An 18,706-nucleotide genomic window follows, 5' to 3' on the forward strand; every position below is an offset into this window, starting at 1 on the left:
CTATTTAGCCCTTTAGAACCCACGGCTACCTCTGCAAGTTTGGCCTGTTGATACCCCAGAAGAAGTCTGACTAGTAACACTAGCAATTATGAAGCAATTTAAACTATTTCTTGTGTGGTAATACACTTTTTTTTTTGTTCTGTGTAATATGAATTAGTCAGATATGCCTTTTGCCCAGGGCTTACAAATCATGCCATTTAAATAAACTCATATCCTTTCAGTGAGCAAGCTTTTATTGAGCACTGACTGTGCCAGGCACCATGATTAGGGCTGGGGAGATGGAAACAAAAGCCAAACCGCCCCCACCTTCAAGGAGTGTCCAGTTTAATAGGGAAGACAATATCTATACATATAAGACACACACATCAAGTTCGAGGTCCTGGAATAGAAGGCTCTGGCAGCTGGGGGCAAGTAGATGCCAGCTAGGTTAGGTCTTGAAAGAAACCAGGGAGGTGTAAGACAGGGGGCATTTCAGGCATACTGGACTGCTGTTGTAAAATTAAGTCCTAGAGACAGAACTTTAAAAAAAAAAAAGAATAGTAAAGAGACCACTGTAGTTGTTGGAGTCTAATGACTGGAAGGAGCCAGGTTGTAAAGAGCTTGAAATACCAAATAGAACAGTTTTTAGTCTATCTTAGAGGTAATAAGGAACCACTGAAGTATATTAAATTGAGGAAGGAAGGAGAATGTTGATAAGGTCAGAATTGTGCTTTTGGGAAATCATTTTGGTGGCTGAGCAGAGGCCGTGACATCAAAGTAAACTCTAAAGAGCCTGGCTGCCTCAAACACTTGTAGGAATATTGAAAGAGGGATGGACTTGAGGGGAAAAATAATCGAGTTCTGTCTCTAACCTGGTCTGTTTGAAATTCTTGTAAGCATCAGAAAATCTTTGGTTCCTATCAGTCCTCAAACGTTTACTGTCTTTGTGACCATGGAAAAAATCATTGGTCTACCCTCCATGGGCCTCAGTTTCTCCATCTATAAAATAAGGGGGTTGGGCAAGATGGTCTCTAAAGTCCCTTTAAGCTCTATGATATGATTTCGTTCAAAGTAGCCAAATAATTTTTAATTAGGAGAGGCCTGCCCTGGGGATGGGGAGAGAAGATGCCCTTCCTCTTCATAGATTTTCCTTTGCACTTCATATTTGCAGATTCATTTTCTTAGCAGTGGTATGAATAGTGGGGAGTAATTTTTAAAATGGTGGGGAATGTTATGGATGTCTGCTCTAACATACTTATATGCAAAAACAAGGATTTGCATCTGAGTTTTGTTAGTCCAAATTTCTCTTCTTTTTTTAAACCTTTCCTTCTCTTAGCCATCTCACTGCCCCAGTCTTAGTGTCTTTTTAATCTCTCTGCAAGACTGTTGTATTAGAGTAAGAAATGGATATTTTAATAGAGTTTAGTTCAGCTCAGTAGACATTAACTTTCAATAAGTTTTTATTGAAATCTTTTTCTTTTTACATTGCTTGGGTTTCCTCCAGTATCCCCTTCTTTCTGTTCTTAGAGAACCATCTCTCAGAACAAGAAATTTTATTCCAAGAGAAAAACAGGAAGAGAAAAAAAGATGAGCAACAGTGGTCAGCGCATGAGAAACAGTCTGCAAAAAGAGTGTTGCTCACCTGTGCACCCTGTCTTTGCCCAGGAACAGAGCTGGGAGGTGTCTTTCCCCGGCAGTTTGGGGCCCAGCCTGCCTTGTGAGCTTTGCAGTTGTTAGTTTTGAATTGACATTGTTGTCATCTTCATATACACGGCATTTCTGTGTCTTGCCAGTTTCCCTTTGTATCACTTACTGTAAACCCATGCTTACCTATATTCTTTTGCCCATTCTTGTTAGCCCTTCTCCAGTTGATGAGCATCCCCTTCTCCTTGGTTTCTAATTCTCTGCAAACACAAAAGATGCTGCTAGAAACATTTGGCTGGAGTCTTCTTTAATGGCCTCCTTGGGCCAAGGCTGACAGTGGAATCTCTGAATTAAAGTGTCTATTCATTTTAGTCATTCTCTTTGTACAGTTTCCAGCTGTTTTCCAGAATGTTGGTGGAAATTCTCAGCTCACCGGATATTCCTGTCTTTCTACAAGTCCTTCAACATTGCATGTTCTCATCTTTTGGTGGCTTTGCTGGATTTGAGTTTAATCTTCATTCCTCATTCTTTCAGTTGGTTGTTAATAACTTAAAAATCTTTGAAGAATTGACCATTTCAATTGAATAGGTTTTGTTCAGCAGACATTTATTAAGTCCCTGCTGCATGTCAAGCACCATGGTGAATTTATTATTGTTTTTAAAAATCCTTACTTTCTATCTTACAATCATATTAAGTATCAGTTCTAAAACCAAAGACTGGTAAGGACTAGACAATGGGGGTTAAATGACTTGCTCAAGGCCAACCAGCTAGGAAGTGTCAGAGGTCACATTGGAACCTAGGATCTCCCATCTCTCTAGGCTTGGCTCTCTATCCACTGAAGCATCTAGATGCCCCATCCTTATGCATTATTAGTAAAAGCTACAGAATTATTCTGCAAGAGTTATACAAGGTGAGGGCAGCTGGGAGTTCAGTGGATTGAGTGTCAGGCCCAGAGATGGGAGGTCCTGGATTCAAATCTGGCCTTAGACACTTCCCAGCTGTGTGACCCTGGGCAAGTCACTTAACCCCCATTGCCTAGCCCTGACTGTTCTTCTGCCTTGGAACCAACACACAGTATTAATTCCAAGATGGAAGGTGAGGGTTTAAAAAAAAAGAGTTACACAAGGTGTGAAGCTGTTTTGAAGACCATGATAACAGGTTTAGTAATAATATAGTTTTACTAAGGCCCTGATCTTTCTCTGATGGCTCTCCCTGGCAAATTATTTTATCCTATTCTTTAGGGTTTTAAAGCTCAATTGTGCCTACCAGCATGTGGCTAGCCAAAGCCTAAATATCTGCAGGGAGACAGTTTCATCTGGTCTTTTGCCTTTTGCTTTTTAATTGCAGGAAAAGGGTGTGCCTAAGAGCTAATAAAAAATACCAGGGGCAGTTTTCCTTCCCTGACAAATGAAGGTTCCAGAGACTTGGGTTTTTTCCCTACAAAAGCAATTAGATTTCCGTTTGGATTTAATTTTCAGTAATGACTTAAAACTCTTTTCTGTTGGCCTTTTCCTGAAACATTTATTTACATTTAAACCAATCTTAATTGTATCTTGGAAAAATTATGTTAGAGTTATACAATTGGTTTTAATTTTTGTAACATCATTTTATCTTACTGCCCTAACTGATGGTAATAACATTTTTTAAATCTCCATGATTATGTATATTTTAACTATTTTGATACATAACACCCTTTTGAGGACTCATTCTCCCCTCCTTTTTTTTTTAAACCCTTACCTTCCATCTTGGAGTCAATACTGTGTATTGGTTCTAAGGCAGAAGAGTGGTAAAGGCTAAGCAATGGGGGTTAAGTGACTTGTCCAGGGTCACATAGCTAAGAAGTATCTTAGGCCAGATTTGAAACCAGGACCTCCCGTCTCTAGGCCTGACTCTCCATCCACTGAGATACCCAGCTTCCCCCCCTCCTCCTTTTTTTAAGGTAGACTAGCCATTTTATTTTCCTCTGAATGGTTCCAGAGTCTTCAGCAGAAAGTTCTCAAAAAAATTCACCCTCTCACTCTGCCTCCCTCATTGAGAACATGAGAAAAAAAAACCATTACAAACATGTATAATCAATTAAAACATTTCTATATTGCCCCTGTTCAAAATAGGTATTTTTCTTATTCTACATCTGAATTCTTAACTTCTTTCTTAGAAAGCAGCAGACAGCATGTTCCATCATTAGTACCCTGGAATCCTGGTTGGGCATCATTCTGATATGAATTCAGCACAATGGTATTCTGTCACACTTATATACCATAATTTGTTCATCTTGTCTCCAGTTTATGGGCATCTTCTCACATTTCCACTCTTTGCCACCTCAAAGAGAGCTATAAATATGTTTGTACATCCTTAGATTTTGTTTTGCTTAAGACTAATTTTCTCCTTAATCTAATCTATCTCCTTTTAATTCCCGGAGCAGGGGGTGGGGGGTGGAGGAGAGAGAGATTCTTTTGGCCAGTTTAGATGGTTCTATCTATCATATCTATCTATCATCAGTTAGATGGCCCTCCTTGTTTGTATAGATGTGAACTTGTGCATCCAGATTGATTTAATTTCCCCTAAACTGTCCTCTTCCCCAGCCCTTGTCACTACTCTCCCTCACCCCTCCAGGGTATTCCTCTTCCCCTCTCTTTCCATTCTTAAGATCATCAAATAACAGAACAACTCCCAGGCTTTGTCTCATTGGGATCCTGATGATGGTAAGAGTTCAAAGAATATACATGTATCATCTTCCCATATTTGAATGTCAGCGTTTTATCCTTATTTAACCTTTTATCATTGTTCACTCATGTTTACCTTCTTCTCTTGTTCTTCACTCTTGTATTTGAACTATTGAGTTGCTCCCTAGCTCTGGTCTTTTCAGCAGGAATGCTGGGTAAATTATTCTTTTTTTTTTATTTGATCATTTCCAAGCATTATTCATTAAAGACATAGATCATTTTCTCCCCACCCCCCACCCCCCATAGCCAACGCGTAAATCCACTGGGCATTACATGTTTTCTTGATTTGAACCCATTGCTATGTTGATAGTATTTGCATTAGAGTGTTCATTTAGAGTCCTCTGTCATGTCCCCTCAACCGCTGTATTCAGGCAGTTGCTTTTCCTCGGTGTTTCCACTCCCATAGTTTATCCTTTGCTTATGAATAGTGTTTTTTTCTCCTAGATCCCTGCAAATTGTTCAGGGACATTGGGTAAATTATTCTTGACCATAAGCCCTTTTTGGAATAGTGTATTCCAGATTCTCTGCTTCTTTATAGTGGTAGCTGCTGAGTAGTGTGTGATCCTGACTGTGTCTCGGTACTACTTGAATTCTTTCTTTCTTGCTGTTTGTAGCCCATTTTCCTTGACCCAGAAGCTCTGGATTTTGATTTTCATGCTCCTAAGAGTTTTCATTTGGGAATATAATTTAGGAGATAACTAATGGATTCTTTTTCTATTTTGCCCTCTTATTCTCAAAGATCTGGACTTAAAAAAAAAGATTTCTTGAAATATGTCTAAATCTGGCCTCAGACATTTCCTAGTTGTTTGACCCTGGGGGCAAGGGTCAATTTAGAACATTTTTCCTTGGTTACAAGAATCATATTCCTCCCTCCCCTCCCCCACCCCTTCCCATAGCTGACGCACAATTCCACTGGGTTTTACATGTGTCCTTGATCAAAACCTATTTCTGTGTTGTTGATGTTTGCACTAGTGATCATTTAGAGTCTACATTCCCAATCATATCCCCATCGACCCATGTGATCAAGCAGTTGTTATTCTACTTCCACTGTTTTTCCTCTGAACGTGGATAGTGTTCTTTCTCATAGATCCCTCCAAGTTGTTCTGGATCACTGCATTGCCACAAATGGAGAAGTCCATTTTACCACAATGTATCGGTCTCTGTGTACAGTGTTCTCCTGGTTCTGCTCCTTTCATTCTGCATCAATTCCTGGAGGTCCTTCCAGTTCACATGGAATCCCTCCAGTTCATCATTCCTTTCAGCACAATAGTATTCCATTAACAACATATACCACAATTTGTTCAGCCATTCCCCAATTGAAGGGCATCCCCTCATTTTCCAACTTTTTGCTACCACAATGAGTGTAGCTACGAATATTCTTGTACAAGTCTTTTCCCTTATTATCTTTGGGATACAAACCCAGCAGTGCTGTGGCTAGATCAAAGGGCAGACAGTCTTTTATCGCCCTTTGGGCATAGTTCCAAATTGCCCTCCAGAATGGTAGGATCAATTCACAACTTCACCAGCAATAAATTAATATCCCAACTTTGCCACATCCCCTCCAGCATTCATTACTTTCCTTTTTTTTCATGTTAGCTAATCTGCTAGGTGTGAGGTGATACCTCAGAGTTGTTTTGATTTCTCTGATTATAAGAGATTTAGAACACTTTTTCATGTGCTTATTAATAGTTTTGATTTCTTTGGCTGAGAACTGCCTATTCATGTTCCTTGCCCATTTATCAATTGGAGAATGGCTTGGTTTTTTGTATAATTTACTTAGTTCCTTGAAATATTATATTTTTGGGCTTATCATAGACTGTCTTGCTGAGGTCATTTATCCCAAGTCTCTTCCACTGATCCTCCCTTCTGTCTCTTAGCCAGTATCATATTGTTTTGATGACCACTGCTTTATAGTATAGCTTGAGATCTGGTACTGCTAGGCCCTCTTCCTTCACATTTTTTTCATTATTTCCCTGGATATCCTTGATCTTTTGTTCTTCCAAATGAACTTTGTGTTTTTTCTTATTCAGTAAAAAAGTTTTTTGGTAGTTCAATGGGTATGGCACTAAATAAGTAAATTAGTTTGGGTAGGATTGTCATTTTTATTATGTTAGCTCATCCTACCCATGAGCAGTTAATGTTTTTCCAATTATTTAGGTCTAGTTTTAATTATGTGGAGAGTGTTTTGTAGTTGTGTTCATTTAGTTCCTGTGTTTCTCTTGGCAGATAGATTCCTAAGTATTTTATTGTCTAGAGTGATTTTAAATGGAATTTCTCTTTCTAATTCTTGCTGCTGAGATGTGTTAGAAATATAGAAATGTTGATGACTTATGTGGGTTTATTTTGTATCCTGCAACATTGTTAAAGTTGTTGATTATTTCCACTAGCTTTTTGGTTGATTCTCTAGGATTCTTTAAGTAGACCATCATATCATCTGCAAAGGGTGATAGCTTGGTCTCCTCATTGCCTATTTTAATACCTTTAATTTCTTTTTCTTCTCTAATTTCTACTGCTAGTGTTTCTAGTACAATGTTAAATAATGGAGGTGATAATGGGCATCCTTGTTTCACTCCTGATCTTAATGGGAATGGATTTAGTTTATCCCCATTGCAGATGATGTTTGCTGATGGTTTTAGATTTATACTGTTTGTTATTTTTAGAAAAGGCCCTTCTATTCCTATTCTTTCTTGTGTTTTCAATAGGAATGAGTGTTGTATTTTGTCATCAGCTTTTCCTGCATCTATTGAATAATCATGTGATTTTTGTTGGTTTGCTTGTTGATATGGTCAGTTATATGGATGGTTTTCCTAATATTGAACCATCCTTGCATTCCTGGTATAAATCCCATCTGATCATAATGAATAACCTTCTTGATCACTTGCTGGAGTCTTTTGGTTAGTATTCTTTTTAAGATTTTTGCATCTATTTTCATTAAGGAAATTGGTCTATAGTTTTCTTTCTCGGTTTTTGACCTGCCTAGCTTTGTAATCAGTACCATATTTGGGTCATAAAAGGAATTTGGTAGAACTCCTTCTTTGCTTATTCTGTCAAATAGTTTGTATAATATTGGGATTAGTTGTTCTTTGAATGTTTGATAGAATTCATTTGTGAATGGTCCTGGGGATTTTTTCTTAAGAAGTTCTTCAATGGCTTGTTCAATTTCTTTTTCTGATACAGGGCTTTTTAGGTAATCTATTTCTTCTGTTAATCTAGGCAATTTATATTTTAATAAATATTCATCCATATCACCTAGATTGCCATATTTATTGCCATATAATTGGGCATATTAGTTTTTAATGATTGCCTTAATCTCCTCTTAATTAGAGGTGAGGTCTTCCTTTTCATCTTTGATACTGTTAATTTGGTTTTCTTCTTTCCTTTTTTAAATTAGATTGACCAGTGCTTTGTCTATTTTATTTGTTTTTTCAAAGTACCAGCTTATTTATTAAATCAATAGTTCTTTGGCTTTCAATTTTATTAATTTCTCTTTTAATTTTTAGCATCTCTAATTTAGTTTTCATCTTAGGATTTTTAATTTGTTCACTTTTTAGTTTTTGAATTTGCAGGCCCAATTCATTGACCTCCGCCCTCCTTAATTTGTTAATATCTGAACTCAAGGATATAAATTTCCCCCTAAGTACTGCTTTGGCTGCATCCAATAGATTTTGAAAGAATTGTCTCATCATTGTGATTTTCTTCAATGAAATTATTAATTGTTTCTATGATTTGTTCTTTAACCAATTTTGGAGAATCATATTATTTAATTTCCAATTAAATTTTTATTTGCCTCTCCATGTACCCTTACTAATTATTATTTTTATTAAAATTGTGATCTGAAAAAGATTGCATTTATTATTTCTGCTCTTTTGCACTTGCTTGCAATGTTTTTATGCCCTAGTAAATGGTCAATCTTTGTGAATGTACCATGTGCTGCTGAAAATAAGGTGTATTCCTTTTGTCCCTATTAATTTTTCTCCACATATCTACTAACTCTAATTTTTCTAGGATTTTATTCACTTCTCTTACCTCTTTCTTATTTAATTTTTGGTTTGATTTATTTAGTTCTGATAGAGGAAGGTTCAGGTCTCCCATTAGTATAGTTTTTCTATCTGTTTCATCCTTGAGCTCCACTAGTTTCTCCTTTAGAAATTTGGATGCTATGCCATTTGGTGCATACATGTTGAGTACTGATATTTCCTTATTGTCTATACTGCCTTTTATCAGGATGTAATTACCTTCCCTATCTCTTGACTAGATTTATTTTTACTTTGGCTTTGTCAGATATCATGATTGTGACTCTTGCCTTCTTTTTCTCAGTTGGTACCCAATAGATTTGACTTCATCTGCTTACTTTTACCCAATATGTGTCTACCTTCCTCATGTGTGTTTCTTGTGGACATCAGGGCTAGATTCTGCCATACTTCTGGAGGTGTAAACCTCAAATTTCCTTAGACTTATAAATGTTGGAAATTTCACCATTGGGATATTTCATACTTGGAAAATTTCTTACTGATAGTCTATTGGAATGGGAACCCCATTGGCATGGGAGGTTCCTTCTCTTCCCTTCTTAAGATTACTTTAGGACAGAAACCTTTTGCTGAACAATGGAAAGGACTTTGACCTATGCTTAAGCATAGAACAGGAATTTCTTTGAATCATGATTGATTTTAGAATTGATACAATAGAGATACTTGGAATCAATTTCCAACCTATTCAGTCCTAACAGGATTGAGTAAGGGCTGCAGCCTAGATCAAAATTTAATTATTCCAATCTCTACCCTACTCAGGTTAACAGGATTTAGAAAGGGCTGTAGCAAAGGAGCAAAGATTTAATCATTTGAAAATATGACCTTCAACAGACATGTGCAAAAGCCAGAAACCTCTGGGCGGTCCTGGGTTAAGCTAGAGCCTCCATTGGCACAGGGAGATTGATGAACAGTGATTGGTAGATGGGAGAACTGAGGGGAGGAACTTGGATGGTTTCCTGAAAGATAGGGGGTCTGAAGACTCCAGGAGAGGAGGTTGAGTAGTTGGTCGGTGTGGTTCATGTGGGCTCTGAGAAGCTTGCTCTGAAGGAAGCTGAAGGTGGGGGCCTCTGAGACTGTTTCTCCATTTTGGTCACGTGAGTAATAGGGACTGATCTCTTTTCTTTGCCCCAGCTATCTAAGGACTTGGGCCTTTTGGCCCAGCCTAAACAGAAGGGGTATTTAAGCCCTATTTCCTTCTCTCCCCTTTCTCTCTCTCTATCTCTAATTACTTCCTCCTATTGTAATTAAACTCCATAAAAGATTAAAAAAAAAAAGCCTCTGAGACTGTTTCTCCATTTTGGTCACGTGAGTAATAGGGACTGATCTCTTTTCTTTGCCCCAGCTATCTAAGGGCTTGGGCCTTTTGGCCCAGCCTAAACAGAAGGGGTATTTAAGCCCTATTTCCTTCTCTCCCTTTTCTCTCTCTCTATCTCTAATTACTTCCTCCTATTGTAATTAAACTCCATAAAAGATTGACGGCTGACTTAAGTTTTCATTTAGGAATTACATAGCTGATTCCTTGGCGACCTTAAATTAATATATATCAGTCTTTTAAAGTGATTCCCTTGTAACAGAGGGAAGGTCTGGACTGGTCCTGTTGCTGCTTTCTTGGGTATTGAGATCCTAGGATCTCAGGAATAGGCTGGGGTTTCAAAAGCTTTCAATGTTTTCAAAGTGATCTGATTCTAGACAAAATCTTATTGTTGTCCCTGTGGTCTGAGCTCTGCAAATACCTGATCTGAGTTTGAGTCTGTCCAAAAGTAGATTGCTACTGGACTCTACCTCTGTCAGCCAGCTGGAAAATCTGTTGATTAATCAGGATAGAATTGTAGGTGCTCCTTTGGTCTGGCATTCCTGTCTTAGTTATTCCTCTATTGGATGTTAAAGTTGCCTAGTCTGAGTTTGGGGTCTGAGCTAATAGCTGTTGTTACTCTGGGTTTTGAGCTTTCTTCTTTCTTGGTACATTCATGGTTCAGGGACTTCCTACTGAGCAATGACACTCCTGTGCATGGGTTTCTTCTCATTTAAACCTACATATTAGACCCAGAACTTGGTGTAGAGGACAACAAAACTGCCATTGTAGTCCTGAGTAAAGGTCTGGAATGGAACCCTGATATTGTCTAGAAGCTACTGTTGTGTTAGTGTACCACTTAACTCCTTCAGTGCTTAGAGTGCTATATCCACCCCCAACCTTGTCTTCACTGTCCCATCTTTCGTTCTTTGTAGAGCTGGGCTGGACAAATTACACACTGACTTTTTCTGGATTTCCCTTTCAGGGTTTGGTCAGGTGTATTTAAAAAAAAATTTTTTTTAAGATATTATTTTCTTCAGTGAGCTTTTGTAGTGTGAAAAGGGAATTCTTTGTTCCCTTTGCCTATTCTGAATTCAATGAAGGGGTCATTGATGGCCACTGTACTGCAGTTGAATGCTGCCCTAGTCACCAGGCATTCAATACAGCCAAATCTGTTGACTTTGACCTTCACCATCTTGTATAAGGGACGTGACTGCAGCAGAGGATCCTGGCAGTGAGCTTGGAAGAAGACATTTTTCTGTCTTCCCAGTACATTGATGTCCTCTATTCAGCCACAGCTTACAAACATGCTTTGTTTCTGAAAGTTTCATCATAAATGCACTGACAAGGAAAAATGCATTCTGGGATTTTAAATTGTAAGTGGCAAGTCCTCAAAAGCCTAGAGAGAGATCTTAAAATGTAGCCCAAAGAATACTCTCTTTTTATAATGGAGAAAAACACCTCATAGTTTAGGCCCCATTTTTCAGAGTAGAAAATACTGTTGAAATTTTAGTAATTAAAACAAAATGATCGCCATTCTATTAGATACCCATCTTTGATCAAGAAAGGTATAAATTTAGGAAGGAAGGGAGATATTCATGATTTTGAAGAGAACTTTTCCAGGACTCTAGGTTGTTGTTGGTACTTTTGTCAAATTTTCCTTTAATTTTAAGATACTGTATGCTTAGGGACATAACTCAAGGTACTATGCTACACCTTGAGGATACAGAGACCAAAAAAGGGACATTTTTGCTCATAAGAGTAAACTTGCATTAGGCCAGTGATGGCAGGCCTATGGCACAGGTGCCAAAGATGGCACTCAAAGCTCCCTCTGTGGGCACTTGCCCACCCTCCTTCCCCACTGCCACCCCCAGAGTTTGTTACTAGAAAGGCAGAGGGAGTTGGGCAGAGCTGCTCCCCTCCCCCTCTCCACCATACCTGATGACATTTTTTTCCATGACCTGCCCCTATGCCTAGCAGTCCAATGGGAGCACTTTCTCCCTCCCTTATGTGGGGTGTGGGGTAAGGCAGGGGACCGGCACAGTACTTGGTCTGGGTGGGGTGGGATGGGGGCGGGGCTTGGCTCAGTACTCCATCTCTAAAAAGGTTCGCCATCACTATATTAGGCTCACTTTGTACACCTACAAAATGAAAGATTGGAATAGTTGCTCCTTAATTAAAGCCCATTTTAATTCAACATCAGTGAAATCTGTATGGAGACTTTTTTAGCTCATAGCTCAAAAGCCTGATAGAATTAATTCTGTCTTTTTCTTGTTGAGAAACAAGACTGTTTTCACTTTCTGGAGAAACAGCCCATCTCTCATAGTGCTTGCACATAGTATATGCTTAATGTTTGAATTCAATCAGAGCAGATGTAGCTATAGTTCACAGTGGCAGAAATCTAGAGCCATTAATCCACTCTGCCACTCTGTTCAGCCATCCTGTCTCTGATCCCTGCAGGGTTCATTGTCTCAAGGTTTTCTCAGCTCTCTTGTTCTCTCCCCTTTGGTGCTTTCTAGAGATGGTAATACTGATACATGGTTTGCTTTAGCTCAGAATGGACAGGGTCTCCTGGGGTCTTATGACATAGCCAGTTTGGTAGTGGCTTAGCCTGTGAAGCATATCAGGATGCTCACCACCTTTTCAGCTTGTGGTCTGCCCACACTTGGCTGGATGGCTCTGTGATTTCTCTGAGGCAGATCGCTTACACCCCATCCTTGGTGACTACCAAAGGTTCCTGTAACCACAGTCTAGGAAGGGCCTCTTTTCCTTGGATGGATACTAGTGGTGCATAAGACTGTCTGCCTGCCCTTTAGTCTGGACCACAGCCAGCCCATCCTCATTTTCTAGTTCTACATTCTTTATGCTGTTCCACAACTATGCAGTTGCCTGTTTGCAATGTGCCACAGCTGTGGGTTCTCACCTGGTGTCCATGGAGGAGGTCCTCAGAATCAGTCATTTGGAGCCTGGAACGCAGACGTGTGTAATATACATGGCTAGAAAAATAGAGGAATTAAAATGGGATGGCTTTGTTTTAGGGGAGACCTCCTGACTCACCAAAAGAACCATCCAGTTCCCCAAACTCAATCCAGTGTCCTCTTCTGTTTGGTTTTGGGGCCCAGTTTGTGGTTCCTTTGCACTGTTTTTCCATATGGATGAACTCTGGGTTCTCCACAACTGTTCTTGATGTATTTGTCTGTGTCTCACTCAGTGTCTCTGACATTCAATTCAGCAAACATTCAAAGAGCAGGGGCTCAATGAATGTTCGCTGAATTGAATATCATTTCTTATTGTGGTTTGTTGTACAGATTGCTTTTTTTACCCCTTCAAATTTGATACTATAAAAGTAACAGGTAAATTTAGGGTAATTTGTGAGTATTATCCCATAGTAAGACAGCAAAAATAAAAGCCTAGGCTTCAGCTTATTTGAAAATAGTGAAATGAGTAGAGAGGACAAGTATAGTATTTCTCATACATTCTTTCAATCCTAAAAAATATTCCAAGGCAGCCTTGCCAGTTAAGAATTCCACAACCAGCTGCTCCTGAGGTTGTTTTTGTTTTTGTTTTTCAGCAAAATGTGTGGGTCCTGGCTTTTGTAATAGTAAATTACAAAATCTGTGCTGTCAGAAGTCTGACTGCATTTGGAGGAAGTTAGACATTTGATTTTTAAGAAATATCATTAAGCCAAACAAAAACTTTCATTAAATGCAATTGAATCCTAGTCATATTAACCATTGCTACCATGGAAAAACTCAGTTCAAGAAATTGCTTTTTATGTTTAATGGCATTATTTTCTAAATTTAATCATCATGCCCATTATAGTCTTGACAGCAAAGACTGATGGAGCTTCTGGAATAGTTCAGCAATCCTCAGGAATATCCTTTTAAAATAACAGTATTTACTTTTTTTTTTTTAGATCTTCCAAAAGTAAACTCTGTCTTTTGCCAATAAAATTAAAAGCTGAAAAATTCATAAGGTTTTTCTTGGTGGATGTGGTTGATATAGTTGTGGGTGAATTCTTCATCTGGTCCTCCAGCACAAAACTGCATGATATAATGGGAAGACCTGGCCTTAGCCTTGGGATCAGATGATCTGATTGGTTGGAATTCAGCTCTAACCTTGAATCATCCTGCTCAGACTGCTATCATTCTTCCCCACCCCACCCCTCTCCTGACTCTTACCTTCTATCTTAGAATTATACTAAATATGGGTTCAAAGGCAAGAGAGTGGTAAAGGTTAGGCAGTTACGGTTAAATGATTTGCTGAAGATCACACAGCTAAGTGTCTGAGGCTGGATTTGAACCTAGGACTCTTGTGCCCTGACTTGAGACCTGGCTTTCTATCCACTGAGCCACCTAGCTGCCCTTAGGCTGCTCTTCTTTTTTTTAATCCCCTAACATTTTAAAATTTTCTTCAGTTGCATGTAGAAACAATTTTTGGCAATTGTTTTTTAAATAGTTTGATATAGATTTTATCTGTACTTTTCATGTGATACATATTTCAATGTTACTCATGTCATGACAGAAGTTATATATCACAGATATAATAGAAATTGTCTGAAAGAAGTATAGTGGAAGATGGCATGCTGTGATCTATATTCAGACTCCAACAGTTCCTTCTTTGGCTGTGAAGATAATTTTCTTCATGCATCCCTTGTGGTTACCTTAGAGATTTGCTTTGCTGATAATGGTTTAGGTCTGTGTTGGTGAACCTATGGCACATGTGTTGGGAGGGGCTACTCCCTTTCCCCTTTCCACACATGCCTGAGGACAATTCTCTCATCACCCTCCCCTCTTCCCAGCAGCCCAAAGGGAGTGCTTCCTCCCTCCCCTGCCTGGGGGTAAGACTGAGGGTGGGGGGCTCACATGCAGTGTGAGGTTTGAAGCTTGGGCACTTGGTCTCTAAAAGGTTTGCCATCACTGGTTTAGTGAAGAATGCCTTCATAGTCAATCATGGTACAATATTTCTTTTCCTATATACAATGTTCCCCTGGTTCTGCTCACTTCACTTTGTATCAGTTCATATAAATCTTTTCAGGTTTTTCTGAAATTCTGCTCATCACTAGCTGCATGATCCTGGGAAGTCACTTCATCCTATTTGACTCAGTTTCCTTCTCTGTAAAATGAGCTAGAGGAAGAAATGTCAAACCACTCCAGTGTCTTTGCCAAGAAAACCTCAAATGTGGTCAAGGAGAGTTGGATATGACTGAACAACAACCAACCATCAAGGAATGAGCACTTGAGTTGATCCTTGAGGGGAGCCAGGGATTCTAAAAGATAGCGATGAGGAGGGAGTATAACCAAACCTGGGAAGGTGGAGTGTGTCAGACCTCAGTGGTTTGAGAAGGTACTTGTTTCTGAGGGACAGGCTTTTATATGTTAAACCCGGAAAGGTGAGTTGGAGCCACAGAGTAAAGTGCTTTAACCAGAGAAATTTGTATCTGATCCTAGAGGCTGATTAGGGCCTGCTTGTGGAGAGCTTTCTGGAATTCTCTATTGCCCTAAAAACAAAAGGGATCCATTCAGTATTTTTGAGGAGGGGACATGGGAATCCTCAATTTAGTGCTTAAAGGAGTCACAGAGGCCATCTAGCCCAGCCCCCTTATTTTATAGGATTGAAGGGGCAAGTTTCCAGAAAAAATGGGAAGGGGGATCAAGAGCACAAGTAGAGAGCTTTGCCTTGGCAAAAAGGACCCCCTCTCTCTTGACGGACTTAGACCAAAGGAAGAAAAGAGAGAACGGAGTATAGCAGAGAGAGAAGGATTATGAGGTGTGCACGAGGGGAGAGGAGGGAGCTTTCAAAATGACCTTGATTTTCCTTTTTTTTTTAAACCCATATCTTCCACCTTAGAATCAATACTGTGTAGTGATTCTAAGGCAGAAGAGCAGTAAAGCTAGGCAGTGGAGGTTAAGTGACTTGCTCGGGGTCACACAGGATGTGTCTGAGGTCAGATTTGAACCCAGGACCTCCCATCTCTGGGCCTGACTCTCAATCCACTGAGCTGACAATCCACCAGCTGCCCCCTCCTTGATTTTCTTAGGTAGTAGAAACTGTGTTCCGCTTAGTGCCTTAGTTAGACCCATGGTCCTGTCATTCCTTTGCGTATCAGATCCTTGATTGAATACTCCGTCCATGGTTACCATGCCCCTACTCTGTACCAGCAGCCCAGCCGGAGCCAGCGCGGCGATGAGCCTGGCCGGTGGAGCCAGTCTGGCCTTGGACATCAGACAGGCAGGCCATGAAGGGGAGGGGACGGGGATGGGGAAAGGATTCTCCAGACGCCGTGCAGCTTGGGAGACTTGCCAGGGCTCCCCAGTGAGGCAGTCCAGGGGGCCGGGGGGATGGGGCTCTAGCATAAGTCAATCACAGCGGCAGCAACAATGAGGTTTTCAGAGCACTTTTACTGCTTTCACAGATGAGGGAACTGAGCTTGAGTGACTTGGCCTGCTCCCACAGCTGGTATAAGGGTCTGAGGAGGGATCTGAACTCGGGTCTTTCTGACTCCAAGCCCAACAGCCTATCCGCTGTACCAGATAGTTATCACAGAGTCAAATGACAAGTCATCCCATGACATCCGAGTCTTGTCACCTGCTTTCCATGGCGAGTCTCTGTGTGGATTCAGGTCCCCTCTGAGACCAGCCACCTGCGCCTCCATTTGCTCTTAGGGAACACAGAGCCCGGAGGCCTTTTCCAGCTGGGCAGCTCTCCGTGGTGTATAGGTTACGGTGATAGGGGCCGCTCGGTGGATAGAGAGCCAGGCTGGAGAGGGAAAGTCCTGGGTTCAAGTGTGGCCTCAGACACTCCTAGGGAAATTAGGTAACCCCATTGCCTAGCCCTTACCTCTCTTCTGCCTCGGAACTCCTATTGAGTATCATATGTTTGTGTGGGGGTAGATTCCAAGGCAAGGTCAGGGTTTTTAAAAAATCATCTAAAAGAAAAACAGCTGCTTGATTACATGGGTCGAGGGGGATACGATGGGGGCTGGAGACTCTAAATGATCTCCCTAATGCAAATATCAGTAATATGGAAATGGGTCTTGATCAGTGACACATGTAAAACCCAGTGGAATTGCATGTTGGTTATGGGGGGATAGGGGGAGGGGAGGGAAAGAACATGAATTGTATAACCATGGAAAAATATTCTGAATTAATTAATTAATTAAATTTCCCAAAAATAAAATAAAATACTCAACAGAAAAAAATAGGATCATTTTAAAAAAAATAAAAAATCATCTAAGATAAAGTTGTGCGTCAAATGGGGAGGGCACACTGATAAAACAGGGAGGTGCTTTAGTCACCCTCTGCTTTTGACATTCTGTGCTAAGATCTAAATGGAACAAGGATTCCTCTACAGTTGGGCAAGTGAGTCCCTGAGATGTTCCTGTTCGTGAATGGCCTTCCTGATAGCATCAGGGACATGATGGGCATTTTTACTTTTCTCTAAAGAGATAACACTAATAATTCATCCAGGAAAAAATGCTTCTTTTCCAGATAGGCACACAAATGGAGAGACCCAGTCATCACACCAGTATGTCAGTGCAGGTACACATGTAATTAGTACTGAATGTGGACAAGGAAGGACACAGTAGACAGGAGAACAATGGAGATGCTGGCTGGTGTTATTTTTGATTTTTTTTTTAACTCTTACCTTTTGTCTTGGAATCAATATCATGTATTGGTTCCAAGGCAGAAAAGTGGTAAGGCCTAGGCAGTGGGAGGTGAAGTGACTTGCCCAGGGTCACACAGCTAGAAAGTATCTACGGCCACATTTGAACCCAGGCCCTCCCATCTTTAGGCCTGGCTCTTAATCCATTGAACCACCCAGCTGCCCCAGATAGTTTTTGAGCCTAAGCTGTTCCCATGGCAAAAACCCACATTTCAAAAAATAAACATAAATGTTCTTCTGGTGATGCTTATGTGCTTTAGATGTTAATAGGATTCGAATGTTAATACTGATATGTCAGGTTAGGTTTACCTTGTGTTCATAGAGATTAATTTTCAGTATTGTAGTCTTGAGTTATTTTTCTTGTCATAAAAATTTTCTAAAGCAGCCAACATTCAAAGAAGTAATTCAGCAGATGTGTTTTCTTTGTATTGTTCCTTGTTGAACTTGGGGTGCAAAGATGTTTTCATCCATGAGGTTAGTTTGCCCTTTCATAATCTCGTGTTTCTTATGCAACCAGCTTTTGTAGATTCTTCTGGTGCCTTTGTTAGTGACACAGAAGGTTTCTGTTAAGAATAATTTCTTTGAACTGAAAGCAGGTCTTTGCATAATATTTTTGAATTGGACCCCAAGACACTGCTAGTCCAGAGATGCCGCCCCTATAATGAAGGACTCTGGCCTAAACTTAATTTGGCTCCACACGGCCACCACATTTGATCCGACATGCTTTCATGATTCAGATGGTGTCTTAGAGGAGCCAGCTTGTGCAAAGACTGTCTTCTCACCTAAAGCTATTTATTTGTATAAAACTAGTTCATCAAGAGCTGGCTTTTATTAGAGGTTTTTTCATTAAAAATTTATTGATTGGGGGCAGCTGGGTAGCTCAGTGGATTGAGAGCCAGACCTAGAGACGGGAGGTCCTGGGTTCAAATCTAACCTCCGACACTTCCCAGCTGTGTGACCCTGGGCAAGTCACTTGACCCCCATTGCCTAGCCCTTACCACTCTTCTGCCTTGGAGCTAATACACAGTATTGACTCCAAGTTGGAAGGTGAAGGTTTTTATTTAAAAAAAAAATTATTGATTGGAAGGCAGCTAGGTGGCTTAGTGGACAGAGTGCTAGGCTTAAAGATGGGAGGTCCTAGGTTCAAAATCTGACCTCAGACATTGCCTTGCCTTTACCACTCTTCTATCTTGGAACCAATACCAATGAGGATTTTTAAAATTAAAAAAAAATTTACTAATCAGAGCAATGAAGAGTCTTAGTAGATAGAGCACCTGGCCTAGAGTCAGGAGGACCCCCTTCTCCCCCAGTCCAATTAAAAAAATTTTTCAGTTATATATAGAAACAATTTTTGACAATTGTTTTTTTGACATTTA

The 18,706-nt window shown here is 40.1% G+C and overlaps 1 protein-coding gene across 4 annotated transcripts in view; it reads left to right on the forward strand.

Moving 5' to 3' along the window:
• The window catches only part of NADK (NAD kinase), a 50,766-nt gene that overhangs the window by 7,075 nt on the left and 24,985 nt on the right, over nucleotides 1-18,706 (forward strand). The gene's annotated exons all lie outside the window — the stretch shown is intronic.

The sequence above is a fragment of the Monodelphis domestica genome, chromosome 4 (assembly GCF_027887165.1).
Source record: "Monodelphis domestica isolate mMonDom1 chromosome 4, mMonDom1.pri, whole genome shotgun sequence".
Classification (NCBI taxonomy): Eukaryota; Metazoa; Chordata; class Mammalia; order Didelphimorphia; family Didelphidae; genus Monodelphis; species Monodelphis domestica.